Source organism: Phocoena phocoena, chromosome 15 (assembly GCF_963924675.1).
Source record: "Phocoena phocoena chromosome 15, mPhoPho1.1, whole genome shotgun sequence".
NCBI lineage: Eukaryota > Metazoa > Chordata > Mammalia > Artiodactyla > Phocoenidae > Phocoena > Phocoena phocoena.
Window position 1 is genome coordinate 51,684,817 of NC_089233.1, and position 19,688 is coordinate 51,704,504.

General features: G+C 37.9%; 1 pseudogene; it reads left to right on the forward strand.

Moving 5' to 3' along the window:
* The first annotated feature begins 15,301 nt into the window (after nt 1-15,301).
* Nucleotides 15,302-15,786, forward strand: LOC136135374 (large ribosomal subunit protein eL21-like; annotated as a pseudogene).
* Nucleotides 15,787-19,688: the final 3,902 nt, after the last annotated feature.

Here is a 19,688-nt window from a genome sequence, read left to right on the forward strand (position 1 = left end):
TGCAACTCTTCCCTCTAACACTTCTCTCCTGCCCATGAAGTCCTGTTGATTCTACCCCTTGGATCTCCCTTGAATCTGCCCCTTTCTCACCCCCAGCTTAGGCTAAGTGTCCATCACTCTTTTTCTGGGCTGCTGGAAAGCTTCCTAGTTAATCTTTCTGTCTGCAGTCCGTCCCCTACCCTTCCCTCTATTCTCTAGACAGAAGGCTGACTAACTTTTCTAAAACTGAAAGTTTTATCAAAAAGTGGGCAGAAGACCTAAGCAGATATTTCTCCAAAGAAGACATGCAGATGGCCAACAGGCACATGAAAAGATGCTAACATCCCTAATTATAAGAGAAACACAAATCAAAACTATGATGACTCAAACTGGTCAGAATGGCCATCATCCAAAAGTCTACAAATAATAAATGCTGGAGAGGCTGTGGAGAAAAGGGAACCCTCCTACACTGTTGGTGGGAATGTAAATTGGTGCAGCCACTATGGAAAACAATATGGAGCTTCCTTAAAAATCTAAAAATAGAGTTGCCATATGACCCAGCATTCTCACTCCCAGGCATACATCTGGAAAAGACGAAAGCTCTAATTTGAAAAGATACATGCACCCTGATCGTCATAGCAGCACTATTTATAATAGCAAAGACATGGAAGCAACCTAAATGTCCATTGACAGACGAATGGATAAAGAAGATGTGGTACATATATACAATGGAATATTACTCAGCCATAAAAAGGAACAAAATAATGTCATTTGCAGCAACACAGATGGACCTAGAGATTATCATACTAAGTGAAGTAAGTCAGACAGAGAAAGACAAATATCATATGATACCACTAATATGTGGAATCTAAAAGAATGATACAAATGAATTTATTTGCAAAACAGAAACAGACTCACAGTCATAGAAAACAAACTTATAGTTATCAAAGGGGAAAGTGGGGGAGGAAAGGATAAATCAGGAGTTTGGGATTAACAGATACATGCTACTATATATAAAAAAGATAACAAGAGGGCTTCCCTGGTGGCGCAGTGGTTGAGAGTCCACCTGCCGATGCAGGGGACATGGGTTTGTGCCCTGGTCCGGGAAGATCCCACATGCTATGGAGCGGCTAGGCCCGTGAGCCATGGCCGCTGAGCCTGCGCATCCAGAGCCTGTGCTCCACAACAGGAGAGGTCACAACAGTGAGAGGCCCACGTACCGCAAAAAAAAAAAAAAAAAAATAGAAAACAAGAACTTACTGTATAGCTCAGGGAACTATATTCAATGTCTTGTAATAACCTGTTATGGAAAAGATTCTGAAAAAGAATATATATATATATATATATATATATACAACTGAATCACTCTGCTGTACACCTGAAAGTAACATAATATTGTAAATCAATTATACATCAATAAAAAAAGGCAAGTTTTATTATGTCACCTGATTAAACCCTTCAATGGCCCATTACTAGCTACAAGATAAAAATCCATTTAACAACACAGCTTTAAGAAGACTTACATAACCTGTTTCTCCAATCATACTTTTATCATCCACCCCACACACACATACTCCCCAACCACAGTGCCCAATTCTGTATATGACATACCATCCGAACACAATACTCTTACACTATCTGCTTCCCCCTTCTTCACTTGGCTAATTAAGTCATTATCCATGACTTAAGTAGACTCTAGTACATATAAGTTGAGGCTCTGGAGTCAGACTGCCTGGATTCAAATCCCAACTACACCTTTTACGGCTGTGTGATCTTCTGTGAGTTACTTAATGTCTCTGAGCCTGAGATGCCTCATTTGTAAAATGGAGATAATCATAATGCCTACTTCAGTAGGACTGTTTTGAGGATTAAATGAGTTAATACAGAAATGACTTAGAAGGAGTCTGACATCTAATTATTGCTCAATAAATGTTAGGCAGGACTAATAATAAACGTAGTAGTAGAATCATGCTAGGCTCCATCTGCAGGTCTTTCCCCCTTGATTGTATGCTTTGCAAAAACAAGTATATCATTATCCCTCCTGCAAAACATTTATCTATGCCAAACATTCAATACATTGCTCTTTAATAAATATATACCAACTGAGGATTTGAAGCAATCAAAGATTTCCAGTCCCCGAAGAGTTCTCAGCCTCCCCTGAATCACATGGGATTTCCTCCCATGTAACTTTGAAGTATTTTACACTCATACACACATACTATATATATATATATATACGTACCTACTGTGTATCAGATACTGTATTATGTACCAAGAGGCAGAATGAAATGAGAAAAATAATTCCTGTAACCAGAAGCTCACAAGCTAAGTCAAGTTAACTGCTCCCAGTGAACAAACTGCGAGGACATTTTCATTAGACACAAGAGCAAGTTGACCTTGTCTGGTATCAACCTAGACCATCTTTTAATATTAAGGGTGTGCTCACAGTGAAACGTGTCACACCTACTCACCCTCAGAAATGGAATACACTCTAAAACAATTTGATTAACGGCCTCTCCTGTAGCTTATTAGCTTTGCACAAAAGAACCCAGAAAGCACATGACTTGCCACAATGAAATGTACGTAGAACATGCTAAAGCAATCTTGTCCAGGCTTATGTTTGACTGGGGGGTCAGGTGGCTTGATCATCTAAGTTGGAGCCCTTTGTAGACACTTTATGATGATAACCATGGCAGCATGTAGGACATTAGTCACGCTCCATCTTGAATTTCTGATCGCCCATCAGCATCCTCTTTAGCAGAGCACTTTTTAATGTCTACTAAAGTGCCTAGAATGCTTTAGCTACAAGTCCCTGAACTGATTTAGTTTCATCAAATTATTTTCAAATAATATAGCAGAATCCCACTGCAACAAAGTTCTGTTATTAAGAAGGTTTTTAGACATCAGGTCAAAACATATCCCTCTAAAATCCAATAAGCACACACCCTAAAAGCCTCAACTAATGTGGTTAACCTGGACATTAAATGTGACTTCTGACTCCAGGCCCAAGTGCTGTAGAAAACTCCACTAAAGTTGCACATGGGCAACCCTTCTTGGAAGAAGCTCAGGATTACTAATTAGTCATCTCACTGGGCCACAAATATTTTATGCAGGATGTATTACCTACTCATACTTCACATTGTTCAAAAATGATTGATGGAGGTAAATAATCTGGATAAGCAGGTATCATCTTAATGATAAATGCACATAATTAGATACATACGAAATAGTTTAACTGCAATGGAAAAGCTAAAAGTTAGTGGTTAAAAGCATAGACTTTGTTACCAGGCAGCCCTGGGTTCAAGTTCTTCTTGATGAGCTATGTGAATCTTGGGAAAGTTACCTAACTTCTTTTAACCTCAGCTTTCTTAACACTTAAATGTGGGTAATAATACTACCTACCAGATAAGGTCATGAGACAATGAATGTAACATACAGGATGTCTGGGGTATTGTAATTACAAGAAAACTTCTTGGTTTCTTCACCCCTGACTGTTCAACTGAGCCTAAGAAAGCACAGTGCCGTCAGGGTTCTGCTTTTCAAATAAAATTTAAAATGCAAAACTAAAAAACTTGAGATAATGAATGATCACCAAACCCTTCAGAAAAGAGATGGGGGATAAGTCCTCAAACTGGATGAATCCAAAGCTGGTTAATTACATTCTGCCCACTAATGCCTTTAGGAACCTGAAACTGAGTGATGTAACCTTTTCTCCTTTTCTTAGCTGTTAGCTGGTAATGCTTTCTCCTACTGTAATTGATAAACACATTTCTACAATGAATCATCAAAATATGCTGAAATCTGTCTACAGGAAAGGCTCTTTGTGAATAAAGCCAAAAATGATTCTACTTTTTCAAATAAAAATTTAGGTGGCCTTCACTGGCCTTTCAGTTCTAATCTGGCACCAATCAACAAATAATTCATTTAAAAATATTTCATCTTTTGGAAAACTCATTGAAGTGATAAGAATGGGCATCTAATACATTCTAAGCACTTGGTCTAACTATCAGAATAGAAAAAATTCCAGTTCTTGAGATTGTCTAATTATCGTGTTCCTATTCAGGAATCATAATCAGACTATATAACTTGATGAACTGTCGTGATGAACACCTAGTTTGAAGTCATCCAGGAAAGGGAAGACATTTGTCTTCTTCATTTCTTTGTCATGATTAAGAGGCAAATTAGAACTATTTAAACATATATAAGGAGATTTTAAATAAAAGGACACTCAAAACTTTTACACTCTCAAAATGAAAGTCAGGAATGGTAAATACATACAGTGGAATACGATTCAGCAATAATAAATGGATTATCTTTATCAGAAACAATAGAGAAGAAACTCAAATACACTGTCCTAATGTGGGATTCAACACAAATTGTATGGTTCCATTTCTATGCTATTCTGGAAAAGGCAAAACTATTAATGATGGAGGGCAGATCAGTGGGTGCTAGGGGTTAAGGAGGTAGAAAGGGCTTAACTACAAACAGGCAGCAGAAGAGTATTTTTCCGGAGTGATGGAACTGCTCTGTATCCTAATTATCAGTCAGTGGTTACATGACTCAGTGTATTTGGCAAAACTCATATAACTCAAACCAAAAATGTGAATTGTACTGTCTGTAAATTCAAATGTAAAGTTTAAAAAGAAGAAAACATACAGTTCATTGTTTACTGAGGCCTAATCTTAACACTATTTAAAATTGTAGTAGATAGGTGGTTTCTCTTGAACAAAAAATGGAATTTCATTATAAAATCCCAGGAAAACCCATTTTTTTCCAGCTTTACTGAGGTATAATTGACAAATAAAAATTGTATATATTTAAGGTGTATAATATGATGTTTTGATATATGTATACATTGTGAAATGATTACCACAATCAAGCTAACATCTATCACCTCACATAGTCACCATTTGTTTTTTTGGTACTTTTGTGTGGTGAAAACACGTAAAATCTACTCTCAGTAAATTTCAAGTATACAATACAGTATCATGAATTATAGTTGCCATGCTGTACATTAGGTCTCCAGAATGTATTTATCCTATATAACTGGAATTTTGTACTTTCTAACATCTCTCCATTTCCCCCACCTCTCTGCCCCTAGCAAACACCATTCTACTGTTTTTACGAGTCTGACTTTTTCAGATTCCACATATAAGTGAGATCATGCAGTATTTATCTTTCTGTGTCTGGCTTATTTCACTTAGCATAATGTCCTCTAGATTTATCCATGTTGTAAATGGCAGGATTTCCTTCTATTTTAAGGCTGAATAACATTCCAGTGTGTGTGTGTGTGTGTGTGTGTGTGTGTGTATCATGTTTCCTTTACCCACTTATCTGCTGACAGACACTTAGGTTGTTTCCGTATCTTGACTACTCTGAATAATGCTGCAATGAACAGAGAAATGCAGATATCTCTTTGAGAAACTGACTGCATTTTTAAAAGCTGTAGTATATACTGAAGATTGTCTGTGTATGCCATTCCACGCTTCTTCGGCTCAGGAGGCCAGAAAGCTAAACATTACATTTCTAAGACTTCTTTGCAACTGGGTTCCGGTTAGAATTGGAGCCAATTAGAAGCACTAATTAAATATCTGAAAGACAGTGGCCATCTTCCTGCTGCTCTTCTCCTAGCAAGCAAGGTCTGAAAGATACAGGTTTTAGAGGAAGTTGTGGCAGCAATAGCAACAGTGGCATGCCTTTGAACTCAAAAGTCCAGGGGTGGACACACATTCCTCATTCTTCAGTCTTTCATGCCATTTTGTAAGCACCCGGTCCCCTGTATTAAATCTCTTCTACTTGAAACACCTGGAGTGGTTTCTATTTCCTGACTTCATCTCTGCTGATATATAAGGCCAATTTACTTATAAAATAGTCCCAGCTCATGGTCTTTAAAGATGGGATTATTTAAACATTCCAGAAAGGTCCCATTAAGTTCAGCAATCCATAGCCAAAGTAAAGCTACCACTGTTTTGCAGAGTTTTCAGTATCACTCAGCCCTCTTTAACTGTGTTGGAATGATGATAGATGTTAAACAAATTATCTCTTATAGGTGACAGCTCCAGGCTGATATCTGATAGTATCAAACCTAGCAGAAAACAGACTCTACTTCCCAGGTATCTCAAATAAAGTTTCAGAATTGAGCTTAATCCCAACTGGTCAGATCCAGGTATTCTGTCCATTCCAACCCTAGCTATCAGTCCCATGACTGACAAATGAAGACAGAACATAAATCCTTTTACCTTCTGACAACTGGTAGCATGTCCCTCATAGGTTTTCTGTTGTTCACTACTTGCGGATTTTAAATGTATCTTTCATTTCATGTTAACAATGAACCACATTAGTCAAGCCTAAAATAAGTACTGCAGACTTGTTTAAAGACAAACTTCCCATGAGGCTTGGCAAACATAGCCTGAAGTATTAGGAATAAGTTTGGATGCTTAGGGACTGAGATACCTGCATTTTTACACTTCTAGGGAAGATACTTGAGGAAATACAATGTGCTTACCCACCTTGCTCAAATGCTAACACAAGCACAGCATTTTAGACAAGGTATGTGATGACAAGTTCAAAAAAATGCATCCGTGAGGATAAGGGTCATGGATGAATGGTTGAAAATATACATGTACAGAAGGTGCACCGTACATTTTTATTAAAGGAATGAGTAAGATGTGCATGTATTTTGGGCTCTATAGGAGTAAAAAAAGGTTGGCTTGAGCTAATTAGATGGTTTCTTTATCTCTAAAGCAAGAGTTGCTCATGGCAGTGGCTTCTGGTTGCCTTTGCCCCTTAACACCACTCCCCATTCCACTGATAAGAGTGTCCTAATAATGTTCGTCTTGAAGTCCTCCCCTCTCCTGCTCTGCATTCCTGAGGTCCCAGCAATACTGACTCCAGAAGTGCAGCTTGTGACCTGGGCTCGGATCTCCCTTGGCGAGGGATGGAATGTGCCTGGCTCAGGAATGGACAGAGTATTGGATCTGACCAATAGGGATTAACAAGTTCACTTGTGATATATGTGATACATTTGATATCTGATATACCTGAGATACCTGGGAAGTACAGTCTTTCTTCTGCTAGGTTTGATGCTAGAGCTATCAATGACTAACATGTAAAGTCAGAGAACTGTCCAAACATAGGAGAAGGCACGTCAGAGGGACAAAGGAAGCCAAGTCCAGTACAATTAGACTAATGAGACCCTGGAACCAGCTGTATCTGAAGCACCTTTCCAGCTACATGAACCAAAAAGTTATCCTTTCCTTGCTTAAAACTCTGAAAGTCAACATATTAGTTAATTTTATTTGTTGGTTTGTTTTACCAATTTTTGTCATCCAAAGAGCCTTTACTAAAACATTAACCTTCAGCCCCAAATGTATATTTTCGTGCATACTTTGATGTTTCTAGAGCATTTTCTTTAGCTTTCATGAGATTCTCAAATGAATTAATTCCCCAAAAGATCAAGAATCGCTTTTCTAGAGAAAAACAATCCCACAAAGCTTGACCAAAAATTGCCCTTTTATGGCACATTTTTATTTTTACCAAAAACAAACAAACAAAAAACCCTGACTAATTTCTACTTCTAAATAGGAAAGTAGATAAGGAATAATCATAGAAAAGAAGAAAGGAAGTAATTAACCATGGCAGGTCAGGGATTTAAGATCTTTGTTCTACAAATTCTTATTTTTTAGCATCACCCTGAATCATATCAAACACACTGAATGGCACTCACAGCAGATGTAGTTGGTATATAAGTCCATGAGGATGATTTAAGTTACAAGTTGAGATAATGTCATGGTTGATAAAATAGTTGACAATGAAATGTCTTATTTGGGAGATATTTAATGAAACAGTCATTTTGTTGTAGCTTTCATCTTATATTTTGAAGCCAATAAAATTTTTTCAGAACTCACCTATTTTTTAAGAAGGCTGAAAATATCCTGGAACCTAGGAGCTATACTAGCATACTTAAATGATAAAATGATTAAAAATTATTTTTAAAAGTTGCCACACAAGAATATGCACACAGTTCTGGGCTCCATTTCCATCTATTTTACAGCCAATCTGCCCTGTTCTGATTGTGAAATCTCAAGTTGCCTCTGCCTATCCAAAGGTGATCACTGCACAGGGCTGGTTCTTCTTTATTGGTAATGTAGAAGGCTCTACTGATGGAATTAATAGATCCTTAATGAATTTTTCCATTTCAAAAGGAAATTCTGCAATTCAATGTTAATCTTCTAATTTATAATTTGTTACACTTTAATGTTAATCTTCAAACTTATAATTTTATTGAGACCGCTACAGACCTAGCAATGAATCACAATATACAACAAAATAAAATAAAACACAAAACAACTCAACAATACTCTGCCCATCCTCCACCTTAGAGAAGTGGGCCAGATATCAGAAAAATAAGTTTAAAAAATATTCTCGAGTAATATAGGGATCCAGCCTGAGATGGCAGCTTCAAAAGAGAAAAAAAAAAAAAAAAAAGGAAGAAAAAATAAAAGTGTTAAGTAACTTTCTTCAAGGAAGAATGGGAAAAAAGGTTTAAATGCCTCAAAATACAAGGAAGACAACACCTACCAATTACTAAGCTGAAACAAGTGCAGAACAAACTTAAAAGAACATTTTTTTTCCCCTAGATTTGCCTACAGGTGTGTGGGAGGAACTGATTACTGATAGGTGTAGAAATAATATTTTGAAGGTAAGGAAACCTGTCATTACAGTTTTAACATCTTTATCTAGAACAGTGTTTCTCAGACTTTAACTTGCAAATAAATTATCCGATTTTCTTGAGCAAAAGAAAATGCAAGTTCTGATTCAGTATGTCTGGGGTGGAGCCAGAGATTCTGCAATTCTCACAAATTCTCAGGTGATGATGATGTTGACACACTTGGTGTATCAAGTCTCTAGAGTTCAGTATATTTTTTTCTTTTTTTGTGGTATGCGGGCCTCTCACTGTTGTGGCCTCTCCCGTTGTGGAGCACAGGCTCCGGACACGCAGCCTCAGCAGCCATGGCTCATGGGCCCAGCCACTCCGTGGCATGTGGGATCCTCCCAGACCGGGACAAGGACCCGTGTCCCCTGCATCGGCAGGCTGACTCTCAGCCACTGCGCCACCAGGGAAGCCCGAGTTCAGTATTTTTTAAGAGTTCCCCTTCAATTTGAATCAGCTTGCCAACAAAGATATTATAACGTTTATAAACAGTGTTAAAAGTTCATACTTATAGAGGTGATTTTCCTTCACTATAGATTAAAAGAACACTTCTCAACTTTATTTTTTCCAAGTACTATTTTTGGAGCAGTGGCCCTCACTCTCAAAGATTCAGCTTTAGCAAGTCTGGGGCAGGGCTCAAGACTTTGCATTTATTGAGCCCAGGTGATGGGGAAGCTACTATGCTTGTTGCCCCACTGTTTTAGGGCAAACATCAAGAGTCCTGCTGGAAATTTCTGTAAGAATTCATGAGAATAGAAAGTCTTTGCTATCAGAAACTCATCAAGTATTGGAGCTTCAGGTGACCTGAGGTTAATCTTTCCCAAGGTCCTCATTTGAGAGGCAAAGAGCTTCAGTATTAGAGAAACTGGATGTTTTACCTGGAGCCACAGAACTGGTTAGAGAAGCAAAATGAGGCCCAGAACTCCACTCTTTCATCGTTACGCAAGGAGTCTTGTCCCTATATCACACTACTGTTTTTTCATCTTTTTAAAATATTCCTGAATCACTTGCTGATGGATCCCTAACAACCCAACACTGAACACATTTCAGTTCCTCCAGTCACTCTCTTTTTAGAAATAATCTCCAATAAAGTGTTTCTAAGTGTGGCCCAAGGGTCTCCTCTATTGGAATCTCAACAGAGCTTGGCTTGCTTAAAGATACAGATTCTTAAAGTTGTCCCCAAACTATTGAATTTGATTCTCTTGGGCTGGTAGCTGGGAGTCTGCATTTTGACAAGCATACCTGCAAATGCCCCTCAGTGGGACTGTTTGATGAACAGGTCCATAAGATGATGGTTTAACCTTGGATGGTTCTCCTTGGAGGAGAGGGTTTAAAAATCCCCATGCCCAGGCTGCATGCAATTACATGGGAATCGCCAGAGGTGCGGCTCAGGCATCAGTAGTTGTCAAAGCTCTCCAGTGATTCCAATGTGCAGCCAAGGATGAGAAACAGTGCTCAGAGATTTCCAGATACTTCTATATTTCTATCCAATATAAGGATGTTAAACCGTCAGACAAAATGATACATTCTTTTAATGAATATAGAAATTTAGTCACCTGGAATACCAAGGGTATTAGAGCAGTTGGCTTCAAAAATTCCAGTCTGATCCGGTAAACCCAAATGCCTCTATTCCAACAAAATAAGGCGGAAAAAAAGTTCTGAATTGGTGTCAGCAGGGCTCTACTGAGGTGGGGCTTCCTGTTTGCCTGGAGAACTAGAAATTCTTGTTATTTCCATCTGGTCACTTCTGGCAGTTTACAAACCAAGGATTTTTATAAGAAAGTATTTTTTTTATGGATTTCTGGTTAAGTTACTAAATAATAAATGTTTCCCTGCAAATGAGCAGTTTGATTTAACAGCAATGGCAGGTTATCATGACCCACATCAGTTCCCAGGATTATTTTAAGGAGTAAACAAGAGAAAAGTAGGAAAATAGAATTCCTGCAAAGTAGAGTGTCTGAAATTCATCTTTTTAGACTTCAAAGTCCAAAACGCTAATGGCATGGATTTCTGAATTGCTGTCAAAGATATTCTACCTAGTAAGTTTCTTGAGGGTATTTATATTCTAAACAATCAACCTAGTAATTTCTCCATAATCAAAAGTTGTTGGTCTAGCTCAAAAAGAGCTCAAGCTTTATGAAAAGATGCCATTTTAGGGACTTTAAAAACTTGCAGAGCTGGACATAAAAACAGAGGTAGGTTAGTGACTTAATATATAAGTGACATTTATTAACTTCAAGATAATGACTACCTAATTAAAAGCAGGCTTGCCTTTATTCCCGTCTTACCCCTAGGTTCTTCATGACATTTTTTTTTTCTTAGATTCCATATATATGTGTTAGCATACACTATTTGTTTTTCTCTTTCTGACTTACTTCACTCTGTATGACAGACTCTAGGTGCATCTACCTCACTACAAATAGTTCAATTTTATTTTTTTTATGGCTGAGTAACATTCCATTGTATATATGTGCCACATCTTTATCCATTCATCCGATGATGGGCACTTAGGGTACTTCCATCTACTGGCTATCGTAAATAGAGCGGCAACGAACATTCTGGTACATGACTCTTTTAGAATTATGGTTTTCTCAGGGTATATGCCCAGTAGTGGGATTTCTGGGTCATATGGTAGTTCTATTTGTAGTTTTTTAAGGAACCTCCATACTGTTCTCCATAGTGGCTGTACCAATTCACAGACTTACTAGAGAATGGACTTGAGGACGCAGGGAGGGGGAAGGGTAAGTTGGGACAAAGTGAGAGAGTGGCATGGACATATATACACTACCAAACGTAAAATAGATAGCTAGTGGGAAGCAGCCGCATAGCACAGGGAGATCAGCTCGGTGCTTTGTGACCACCTAGAAGGGTGGGATAGGGGGGTGAGAGGGAGGGAGACGAAAGAGGGAAGAGATATGGGGATATATGTATATGTATAGCTGATTCACTTTGTTATAAAGCAGAAACTAACACACCATTGTAAAGCAATTATACTCCAATAAAGATGTTAGAAAAAAAAGCAAGCTTGCTGATACTTCCATTTTGACGATGATATTAACACATTTATTGCTTTTCTCTTTCCTTTTTTCACCCCACAGATCACCCCTCAGTGCCAAAACAGGACAACATACACTATGGTTCCCACATCAGACACTGGCATCTCTCTCCATCCTCATCCTGAACTCTGAATTTCCAGCAGAAATGTACTCAAAAGGAAGCTTGGGTGAGGGCAGGGGAAGGTTCTCAGCTGAAGTTCAGACAAAACAATTTGGCTGCCATCCCTCTCTGGAAGAAGCCCTTTTAACAGCACTAATCTGTGGTTCCTAATTTGCTCCTCTGTCTAATCAGCATTTCTCAAATATTATGTCCTACAATTGTTGGGAGATCTCGTGAACTGTCAGATTCTGATTCAGTAGGTCTGGGGTAGGGCCTAAGAGTCTGCATTTCTAAGTTCCCATGCAATGCTAATGCTACAGGTTCATGGACCACACTTTCAAGTGCAAGGAGCTAGATATTATTTTTGGTGGAAAAGATAACACAGTGATGGTGAAAGGCTATGTCTCCTGCCCCACATCTACTAAGGTGTCAGTGGTACTGGTCAGTTTTGGAGAGCCCATCGAGCCCACAACTTCTTTGAGAATTATTATCTGACCCATTTCCATGGCATATCAATGGCACCTATATTCGTGCTAGGACCTTACCACTGGCCAGAGCTGACTGGATCAAGGATGGACATACATGTGCTCAAGCTGAGCCAATCAGCTTCTTCCTCTCTTGAGAATTTGGGGTCAGACTTCCGAGGGCCAGTCACGAGTTGCTTGAACCAGGGGATGTAAACATCTGGAACCGTCATTGTACCTCATGTGGAAAGAGAAACGGGGACAGAGAAAAATAGCACTGGAGAAGCAGAGATGAGAGAGCACCTGAAGATCAATTGCCGCCTGGATACTTGAAAGCTTTTTAGTTCCTATTTTTGGATTCTTCCTTTCTTACCATGGGATCCTTGGAAACAGCCCTGCATCCTTTTGATAAATTCCCCTTTTTCTTGCTTAAACTAGCTTGACAGGGAGCCTACAAATCCTAATGCAAAGGGAAGGTAGTTTTACTTTTCATCAGTGAATACACTATCTGTCCCAGAGGTCAGGATCTTAGAGGAATAAAGAGTTCACGTCCATATCCAGTAGTGGTGGGCAACTTCCTGGGGCTACCTGTGAACAATCCTATGACCTTCTGCGAATCATTTAAAAGGAGCCTTTACTTCCTCTTGAAATGTCAGACAATGTCAACTCTTCAAACTCTTTTAATAATTAAGGCTCTGTTTACTTCAATCTATGTCCTTCCCATTTCCTTCAACCTTATTATCCTTACATGCCAAGTAAAAAGAAACCCGGCCTATTCCTCCATCACTCCCCACTAAGCAGGTGACTCGCATTCCACCCACAGGAGACAGGTGGCTGGCCCACAGAAGGTGGAAGCTATGATTTTTATAAGTTCCTCTCTCCACTCTCTCATTCATCTGACTATCTGTTTGATCCTCCCATCTTGCCTTATCACACTCTTCCTTATTATAATCCTTGTAAATGTCTTTGATCTTCCACCTAAAATAAAAATCCAGTGGTTCTCCTCAGGTGGTACCAGCTCCTGGATTCCTACCTATCCTAAAGACAATTCCTTCCCCCACCCATCCAACCCCGTTCATCCACTTGACCTCAGAAGATATAATTCCACACATACCCCTTTCCATAACCACTAACACATCCCATCTTTCATGACACGTATTAGACTTGGTACTGGTGGAATTCACCTTGACAAGGCTAGCTTATGCCTAATGAGTCATCCGTTAGGGGTAAACAGCTCGGCAAAGATAAGCCTTTAACCTTCTGCCTCCTTGAGACAAGAACAGAATCTAGATTCATTTTTGTCCTGAGATGCATGGTTACAGCTCCACGCCACTTTGCATTAATGAAGTTTCCGCCTTTTCATCTATTGGTGGGTTCAGAAGTGTACAACCATCTGTTTTCATTCAAGATGTGTCTCTGGACATGTCTTACACATCCATAAAGACTTCCATTCACCTAATACAGCTAAGAAAATTGCTATTGATTATGACAAGGTAAACATTTCATTATCTTTTCACTTATGGTATCAATTGTATACTAAAACTCCCCTAGAAGAACAAATATGTTCAATTCCAACCCCAATAAAAATGCAATATATTCATTTCCAATTTAAACTCATAATATATTTTTCACTGATGTCTCTAAAATGATCTATTCCAAAGTTATTAAAACTATGCCTATGAAGAATATTCAATGCCATGAAAAAGCACTCCAAATATAATGGTTTTGGGGAAAAAAACAGAAGACATACACATGATATGTCCAAAGTTTCAAAATATAGTTTATGTTTATATCTGAAAATACTAGAAATAAATATAACAAAATATTATTAATGGTTATGTCTGGATGATAGGATTGAAGTAAATAGTTCATTTCTTCTTTGTAATTTTATGAAGTAAAAAAGATCTTTTCAGGGAATTCCCTGGCAGTGCAGTGGTTAGGACTCAGTGCTTTCACTGCGGTGGCCTAGGTTCAATCCCTGGTTGGGGAACTAAGAACACACAAGCTGCATGGCGCTCTGCCCCCCACCCCACAAAAAAGGTTCTTTTCAGTGCTCATGAACATGTATAATTAGAGAAAAAGTAAACATTACCTATATATCATGGCCTACATTCATCAAATTAAAATGATTCATGCATCTCCTTTGTTTTGACTGTCCTGTGGGAAGTACAGTTCACTACATTAATGTGATTTGCTGACAGGCTTCTTAAATTTTGTGCTGGAAAGGAAGCACTGGAGGAAGACTGCTGTGTCCTTTCCAAGTGCCTTAGACTGAAAGGATGAGATAAGGAATCAGCTTTAGGGTTGGTTTGAAAGTGATAACACCTGCCTCTTGGACTAATACACTTGGGGTGGGGGAGAAGAAAAATGATGGCTTTAGTACTTTTTGTGTAACTTAACATTTTTTTAAAAAAAATTCAAAACATGTTGCTTCCTATCTTCTAAGGCAATGTGTTCTCTTCTAAAAAAGCCCTAACTGTTCAAACATATTTATTTTATTTCTTCAAGTATTTTCATGTGGAAAAATACAGAAAATTATCACCACTAAGTAAATAAAATTATAATCGCATGATCATCTGCCTCTGAAAATGTATAAAACAAGAAAATACCCTTCCAATCAGACTTATGAGAGATAAGCAATGTTACCAGGTACTGACTATGCATACGTTCGTGTGTATACATACATATATCATGTCTATGTGTATGGCAGCATATACATGTATATGTATGTGTACATGCATAGTTATAAAGTAGATATACAAACATCCATGTTTTTAAGAAAAATTAAAATGACATCAAGTTTTACATACTTCTTTGCAGTTTGCATTTTTTGGAACACATAAAACATATTTCTCAAAGGGAACAACTAATTCCAATAGCATAGCCATTTTAAAATTTAATACTGCCAAATTACCCAAACAAACAAACAAAAAAACTATACAATATATCCTGCCTTTTGGCCGGAACCGCCATCTTCCAGTAATTCGCCAAAATGACCAACACAAAGGGAAAGAAGAGGGGCACCCACTACATGTCCTCTAGGCCTTTTAGAGAACATGGAGTTGTTCCTTTGGCCACATATATGCGAATCTACAAGAAAGGTGATATTGTAGATATCAGGGGAATGGGAACTGTTCAAAAAGGAATGCCCCACAAATGTTACCACGGCAAAACTGGGAGAGTCTACGGGTTACCCCGCACGCTGTTGGCATCATTGTAAACAAACAAGTTAAAGGCAAGATTCTTGCCAAGAGAATTAACGTGTGTATCAAGCATATTAAGCACTCTAAGAGCTGATATAGCTTCCTGAAACAGGAGAAGGAAAATGATCAGAAAAAGAAGGAAGCCAAAGAGAAAGGTACTTGGGTTCAACTGAAGCGCCAACCAGCACCACCCAGAGAAGCACACTTCATGAGAACCAGTGGAAAGGAGACTGAACTGTTGGAGCCCAATCCCTATGAATTCATGGTATGATGGATGTAAAGAAGATAAAAGACCTGGACTGTAAAAAAAAAAAAAAAAAAGGATATCCTCCACTTAAAAACTTTCTTGAAAGGCATATGATTATTTTCATTATGATGACAATAATAAAAATTAAAACAGTCCAGGAGCTTGGGGTGGGAGGGAGAAATGCCTTCAACGTAAATGGTGGGTTGTTTTTGCTTCTTTGTGTCCTTAAACTGGGTGGTGATTAAGAATATTTACTATCTTGTTCTTCCTCATGCTTTTCATATATTTTACAAATATCCTTTTGAAACTGCTCAATATTTAATAAAAACAATTTTCTAAAAGATATAAAAGTATAAGACAAAAAGGCTTCCTTTCCCATCACACCAGTCCACTCCCACAATGGTACAAATAAATTGATCATTTCTGATTTCAACTCCTCTAGTCTACCTCTATACCTCTCTAGAGGCAGGACTATTCAATAGAACTCTAGCGAATCACATATGTAATTTAAAATTTTCTAGTAATACATTAAAAACAACAAAAAGAAAATGGTAAAATTAATTTTAGCAATATGTTATTTAACTAGACTGAAAATACTATCAGCTCAACATTATTCAATATTAAAAATTACTGAGGTATTTCAACATTCATTTTTTTCATACTAAGCCTTGGGAATCTGATGTGTATTTTCCTTACAGCACATCTCAATTTGGATGAGCCACATTTCAATGGCTCAATAACCTCGCCTGGCCAGTAGCTACTGAATTGGAAAGTGTACCTCCAGATAATATGCTCAAAACCCTATTTCTTGATTTGTCAACTTAAAAATTATCATTTGACTCCACAGTATGCCATTCCCTTTTTTTCCTTCTCTTCACCACTGCTAATATTATATAATATTTTGTCTTTCAATTGATCTGTAGACAGATTAAACCTCTCTTTTTAACTCACCAAATTGAGGCAGTGTTATCTCGCTCTCTCTGTAAAATGAGGGATTAGGGTCCCTCTGTCTCCTTTCACACTCTTCCCCTTTCCACCTCCCAACTTTTCTCTAGCAAACTACTACTCTCACATTGTCAAAGTTTTATCATTTATACCATGTTCTGTACTATAACATTTTACACAGTGATGTTTGTAAGTTGAAAAATGAACAGCATTTACAATATGAAAATTACATGGTAAATACTCTCTGCAGAAACAAATTGTGCATGTGAAGGAAGAGAAGGCCATACAACACTGCTCTCACCTGTGCTGCTTCAAGAACCAGAACAAAGAAAACTGAGTCGAGAAGGGCCCGACTTAAATACTCCGTTAACTGAGAAGATGCAGTTTTATCGCACTTTCTCTTATAGAAATTTCATTTGCTTTTAGGATTTTAGAGATCCCTAAGAATCCTATTCTGCTTTTGACAGCTTTTTTTTTTTTCTTTTAACCATTTGCAAAAGACCTACTGTCTTGGGGTTTCTTGTTTTTTGTATTAGTTTAGTTTATCCACCTATCCTTGGAACCGACATTTCTCTCTTTTATTTTGCTGCATTAATTCTTTTAGGAATGGCCTGAGGATGAGCAAATGTTTTAGTTCTTACTTGTCTTAAAATGCTTTTATTTTCCCTTCATACTGAATTTGCAGTTTGTTGGGAACAGAATCAAAATTCCTACCAAACCAAGAAGGTATCATTCTCTTGTCCTCTAGAAATCATCTCTGTAGTCAATTCCCTATCCCACTCCCATTTCTGGAATCTTTTAGCATCCTCTCCTGCTCCTTGGTGTTCTGAAATATCAGGAAAATGTGTTTAATTACCGATCCACTCATATGCTTATTCAACCTACTTTGCACTCAGAGGGCCTTTGTTGTCTGAAGAGTTGGAAAAGTTAAAAATGTGTGTGTGAATGTATCTTTTATTTCCTCCAATTTTTTTTTCAATTTTCTCTTTCCAGACCCTCTATAAAAACATGCAGGACCACTATCATGTCTCATCTTTTCACTCATATTTTCCAACTCTTTGTTCTTTCACTCCATTTTTCTGGAAGGTTTCTTCATCTTTTCACTATACTATTATTTTTTAAGTCAACAATTACACTTTAATTTCCAAGAATCCCTTCTTGGTCTTGAACTACTCCTCTTCCATAGGAGTCTGTTTTTAACTCTCCCTGATGATAAAATTTGGAATGATTTTAAGGATTTATCTCTTCTCATTTATTTCTGTTTCTTCTGGCTCAGTTGATAGGTTTCTTCACATTGATCCTTCTCTTTTAGCTGTCTGTTTTTCATCAGTATCTGCTGCTTTGACCATGTTAATGAATGATCTGGACGCCACAGAGTAATCCAGATTCAAACAGTTACCAACATGACTTCTTCTTCATTTCTCCTCATCAAAATGCAGACCATTCCATTTCTGGTCACTTTTGAAATAGTTCTTGGTGGTCACTTAATTCTGAATTCCCTAAGAACCATGAACTATTTGGGTTAAAAACTGGATTTTCTTGCTGCAGTTTTCAAAAGTACAGCAGATGAGGGTCTGATGGGCATTATTTCAAAATTAGGCTTTATCTGACAGATCAAAGGTCATTGTTATAACTTAGTTATAATGGCTACATTGAAACAGATTCTAGAATTAATTCAGTGTTACAGAACTTAGTTGAAGAAAAACTAATTTCACTTACATTTAAGGTCTAAACAAATCAATAAATGAATCTATTTATTTTCATGCTATTTCCACTTGTACCATTTTAGGATAGCCTACTAAAGCAAAGATACATTTGAAATTGTGTGGGTACCTCTATCCTTTCTTATTACAGTAGCTTATGCCAAAAAACAAAAACAAAAACAAACAAACAAACAAAAAACAAGTAAGTGCCCTGTGTCCAGAAAGACAATAAATACCACCTCAGACAGGAGGGTAAAGATCCCAAGACACTCTGTATAACAGACTCTAGGTCCATCCACCTCACTACAAATAACTGTTTCGTTTCTTTTTATGGCTGAGTAATATGCCATTGTATATATGCACCACATCTTGTTTATCCATTCATCTGTCGATGGACACTTACATTGCTTCCATGTCCTGGCTATTGTTAACAGTGCTGCAATGAACACTGTGGTACATGACTCATTTTGAATTCTGGTTTTCTCAGGGTATATGCCCAGTAGTGGTAAGTCAGAAAGAGAAAAACAAATACCATATGCTAACACATATATATGGAATCTAAAAAAAAAAAAATGGTTCTGATGAACCTAGGGTCAGGACAGGAATAAAGACACAGACATAGAGAATGGACTTGAGGACACGGGGAGGGGGAAGGGTAAGCTGGGACAAAGTGAGAGAGTAACATTGACATATATACACTACCAAATGTAAAACAGATAGCTAGTGGGAAGCAGCTGCATAGCACAGGGAGATCAGCTCGGTGCTTTGTGACCACCTAGAGGGGTGGGATAGGGAAGGTAGGAGGGAGACACAAGAGGGAGTGGATACGGGGGTATATATATACATATAGCTGATTCACTTTGTTACAGCAGAAACTAACACAACATTGTAAAGCAATTATACTCCAATAAAGATGCTAAAAAAAAAAAAAGATCCCAAGACACACAAGTAAAAACTAAAATGGTCCCTGTGTGCCTATCTAATTGCTTTTCTCTCAGACTTGTAGCAGAGCCATAGTTAAGAAAGTTACTGAGTGACTGTTCTATCTTAAAGCTCTCTGAGTTCACCATGCCATGTCATGAAATCCTGCTCTACTGTGCAATCGTCCCCCATGAGAACAAAGACTTGCTTACGAGGCTGAATGTGTAAGCTGCCTTCCACTGACTCCAACCTCAGTCTTTCCTCAAACCTTGCAAACACACATACTAAGGGTCCCATCTAAACAAAATCCTCCAACACTAAAATCCTCAGGAAAGTTTATTTCTGAAAAATCCATTC